Source organism: Nicotiana attenuata, unplaced genomic scaffold (assembly GCF_001879085.1).
Source record: "Nicotiana attenuata strain UT unplaced genomic scaffold, NIATTr2, whole genome shotgun sequence".
Lineage (NCBI taxonomy): Eukaryota > Viridiplantae > Streptophyta > Magnoliopsida > Solanales > Solanaceae > Nicotiana > Nicotiana attenuata.
In genome coordinates this window covers 110,404-115,554 of record NW_017672405.1, presented here as the reverse complement: position 1 = coordinate 115,554, position 5,151 = coordinate 110,404, and positions in this window count along the sequence as shown.

Sequence of the window (5,151 nt, the reverse complement as noted above, 5' to 3'; positions counted from 1 at the left end):
ATGAGTTCCTCCAAACTTCATTAAACATCATATTTTCCAATTTAGGTCGGAATCACGTCAAACGACGTCCGTTTTCAACCAAATTTCACAGGAAGGACTTAAAACATATATAAGACCTGTACCGGGCGCCGGAACCAAAATACGGGCCCGATACCATCGCTTTCTAATCAGATTTCATTTCCAATTTCCTTAAACAATTTCAAAAAACAATTTTACAAAAAAATTCATTTCTCGGGCTTAGGACCTCGGAATTCGATTCCGGGCATACACCCAAGTCCCATATTTTCCTACGGACCCTCCTGGACCGTCAAATCACGGGTCCGGGTCTGTTTACCCAAAATGTTGACCAAAGTCAAATTTATTCATTTTAACATCAAAATTTAGCATTTTTCATAGAATTTCACATTTAAGCTTTCCAGCTACGCGTCCGGACTGCACACGCAAATCGAGGCGACTCTAAACGAGGTTTTCAAGACCTCGGAAGCACAGTACATATCTGGCTCAACAAAGAAACCCCTATATCACTTCCAAGACTTAACAAAACTACTATTTCGCTTTGCAAACACAAAGGGTAAGTTCTAGGCATCAAATGCAATGCACAGAATATAACAAATCCTTACACACACATGGCACATAACTCACTCAGGATTGCTTTCATCAAGACACTCTAGTCAAAGCAGTTAAGCAAATTTAAGATCATAAAATTTAAGGTACTTATACAAGAGTCAAAAACTGAGCCTAAGCGTCACAACCAAAGTACTCACTATTCTCAAGGCATAACAAAGTCAAGAGATATTGCTTCATTTCAAAACACAACACAATGGCTCCTATTCCTAAAAAAAGACTAACTACACCCGGTTCAAATAAAACCCTTAGAAAAGAACCGCAGCACAAAGAAAAACCAAGGGGGAATTATTACACTACCTACAAAGAAAATCTTTATATTTAATTTTTTTAGACTTAAATCCCTCATGAAAATTGTCTAATAGATCTATCGTCGGGAAAATTCCAAACTTTTTTTTTTCGTTTTTTCTAAAAAAAATAAAAGAAAATATTCAATTAAACTAACACAACTAAAATAGCATAGAAAGTCACCCATACAATCTCCTCACCCCACACTTAAAATTGTGCATTGTCCCCAATGCACACCATAACTAATAAAAGGGTAAAAGATACTCCCTGGTAGGCCAAAGGCCGAAGCACTAACAACTCATGGGGTACTCAGACTTCTCCCAAGCTTGGTCCTTCGTGCGGGTACCTCACACTTAGTTCCAACCATTTGGTTTGTTGTTGCATCCTTCCAATAGCTTTTCTTTCCACGCTCCTAGAAAATAAAAAATCGACACTACAAGAATCAATAAAAAAATAAAAAAATAAAAGAAAGCAGTAAAGCTGGGTTGCCTCCCAACAAGCGCTTGATTTAACGTCGCGGCACGATGCGAATCACTTTTCGCCTCCACCTCGAGCTTATGAATTGAACCCCCAATTTGGCATCAAGTTTTCGGCTATGCTCTAGGGGTGGAGGAACAAATCTAATTGGCCCAAGAAACCATTGTACTATTCTACACTTCTTGGCTTTTAGATGAGGTATGTAATCCTGTCTTTCTGGCAAGAAAAATTCCAGAATGTAGGCACCTTGTTCTTCATTCCTTGACTTCTCAATCAGCTCGGATGACTCTATTTCCATATCATCATCCAAGCACAATGTAGAAAAATGTTTGGAGTGGGGACCAATGCGCTCACACACATGAACTTCAGGACTTTCAGCATCCTCAACATCAATGATACTAGAGTCAACAAAATTTGTATCCCCAATGTCCTTGGCTGACTCTAGTCTCACTTCTTCAACATTGACATCCTCAAATTGTAGTTGGCTAGGTTGTTGATGTTCTACTCTGACCTCCCCAATTAACACCTCAAATTACTGCTCTTCTTGGCTACTATCCTTAATATTGGCTTGTTGGGCATTAAAAGGTCCAACCACTTGACTCAATTGAGCAACTTGCGAATAGTTGCCTCTTGCCTTTCTATCTGCAATTGTTTTTCGTTATTTTGTTTCAGAAGGCACTTTAACATATCCTTGATCTCCTTCAGGTCTGCATCCCCAGGTTCTTTATTCCTATTAACTTCACAAGGAAAGGTAGAACCGTCATAGTAAGGGGTTGGGGGAAGATAAGAAATATAAGCACAACCATTAAAGTGACCATTTTTACCACCACACACATCACACACATTCCACAATAAAGATTGAGTTTGTGCACATGACTCGCTCTCGGGAATATTTTGATAATTTTGATACGGGTGGTTTCCTTCACCATATGTATGAGGATCAATAGTAGAATTATCTACACCTAAATTCCCATAATTCCAAGATGTCATGTTTCTCAAATCAACAGATATAAAAAAAATACAAAAAAAAAAACAAAACAAAATAAAAGCTCAAACTTGAACCCTAGCAATATATACAGCTACAACTACACCGTTAGTTCCCCGGCAACGGCGCCAAAATTTGATCATGCCCAACTCTAGTCCTAAAAAGGATAAGCAGTTGCAAATATAATCCGGCCTAGAAGTCCGGAGTCGAATCCCACAGAGAACTAAGGCTTAGCTGTATCTGTTTAATATCACTAAGAAGACAAGATTGAACAATTTTCTAAATTATACAGATTGAGATTTATATTTCTAACTAATTAACTAGCAAATACTACAAAGTGGTAAAATTATCAACTAACGAGACAAAGGGTTGGAGGCTAAATAAGGGAGGTCTAGAGTTATGATTTCCCCAATTGTCGGAATCCTTCTAGCTATGTTCCCTACAATTTCGTGTAACGACCCAACTGATCGTTTTGAGTAATTGCGTCCGGTTCGGTAGTTTTCAAAGACCCAAATGATAGGAACTCAACTGAATTCCAACTATGAAAGGACAAGGAAGCTCACCTAAAGAGCAAAATCTGGAGGATTGCCCTTGAACAGTGCGCTCGATTAGAACTCAACAATGGAGTTCTAAGTAATTGGAAAAAGATAGAGAGAGAAGAAAAGAAGATAGATTTCTTATTCAGAACATTACATGAGGAATTATACAGAATTGGGGAAAAAATCAACCTATATAGGAGAGGCGGGAAAGTTAGTTGTAACTAACTTCAGGAAGTCCTCTTCCTTCAGTGGCCTAGCACGTGCAGCTCACGTGAGTTTCTAACAACTTCTTAACAAACTCCTAACTGATTTTCTAATAGGGTATTTGGCTAATAGGATCGTATCAACTAGCCCCCTCTACAGAACATCCTTGTCCTCAAGGATGAAATAAGGGAAACCTCTGCTTCATGTCATAGTAGTCTTCCCAAGTGCTATCTTCAGGGGCAGCATTAATCCATTTGACTAGGATCTGAGAAACAGCACGCCCATGTTTCTGAATCATGCGCCTATCCAATATAGCTTCAGGTTCCAATAGAACATGCCTTCATCTGAGAGCACCACTGGTAAAGTGACTGTGGCTGAGTGAGAGCCAATCTTCCTTTTCAATTGGGAGATGTGAAAAGTGGGGTGGATCTTTGTACCAATAGGCAGGTCCAAAGTGTAAGCAACTGCTCCCACCTTAGCAATTATTTTGAAAGGACCAAAAAACTTAGGTGAGAGTTTCTGATACCCATGAGACTTAAGGGAGAGCTGTCTATATGGTTGTAGCTTGACATAAACCCAATCACCTACTGCATATGCTCTATCAGTTTTTCCCTTATCAGCTTGTGTCTTCATCCTATTCTGAGCTTTTTCTAAATGCGACTTCAACAGTCTGATGGTGGCCTCCCTAGCTTGCAGACTTCTATCAACCAAATCTAATTGAGAGTCAAAACTCATATAAGGAAGCAAGGGAGGGGGCTTCTGGCCATAGACTGCCTCATAAGGAGTCATGTTGGTGCTGGAATGATAGGATGTGTTGTACCACCATTCAGCTAGTGGTAGCCATTGTGGCCATGTTCTTGGTTTCTCAAATGTCATGCATCTAAGGTAAGCTTCTACACATCTATTAACCACCTCTGTCTGGCCATCAATTTGAGGATGGTAGGCTGTGGAAGTAAGGAGAGAAACCTGCTGCAATTTGAACAGCTCCTTCCAAAATTTACTTGTGAACACAGGATCTCTATCAGACACTATAGACTTAGGCATCCCATGAAGCCTAAACACCTGGTCCATGAACACCTGAGCCACTTCCAAGGCAGTGTAAGGATGCTTGAGAGCTATGAAATGGGCAGCCTTGCTTAGTCGATCTACCACCTCAAAGATTACTTCTTTCCCAGCAACCTTAGGAAGGCCCTCAATGAAGTCCATGGATATGTCTTGCCAAACCTTTTCTGGTATAGGTAAAGGCTGTAGTAATCCTGGATAAGCCACAATTTCATTTTTGCATTTTTGACACACATCACAGCTTCTTATATAGTTGTAAACATCCTGCTTCATTTTCTTCCAATAAAAATCCTGTTTAAGCCTTTTTAGTGTGGCTGTAATGCCAGAATGACCTCCTATAGGACTGTCATGGTAATAGGATAAGAGCTTCGTTCTGAATGCTTGATCACTACCAATCACCAATTTATTCTTCCTGCTTAGAATCCCATTGTGAAACCTATAGTAAGGTTTAGTGGTTTTGCCCTCCTGTATGGATTTGATAAGCTGTTGAAGTGGGAGATCCTGAGCCCATGAAGTGTTGACTGATTCCAGAATGTCTGAGCTAACATTGGAGATGCTGTACAGTTGAATGTCCTCTTCCCTTCTAGATAAAGCATCAGCAACCACATTCTCTTTTCCCTTCTTGTAGTCAATGGAATAGTCATAGCCAAGCAACTTGACTAGCCATTTCTGCTGGCTAGGAGTAGTGATCCTCTGCTCCAATAGGTACTTAAGGCTGTGATGATCAGTTTTGATGGTGAATGGTCTTCCCAGCAAATAGGGTCTCCACTTTTGTACAGCAGATACTAAGGCCAGTAATTCTCTTTCATATACTGATAGTGCCTTGTTCTTGGCTGACAGACCCTTACTAAAGAAAGCAATAGGTTTATTGTCTTGGGCTAGAACAGCTCCAATCCCTCCAACAGAAGCATCAGTTTCAACTGTGAATGTTTTTGAAAAATCAGGGAGAGCTAAAACAGGTGCTGAAGTAAT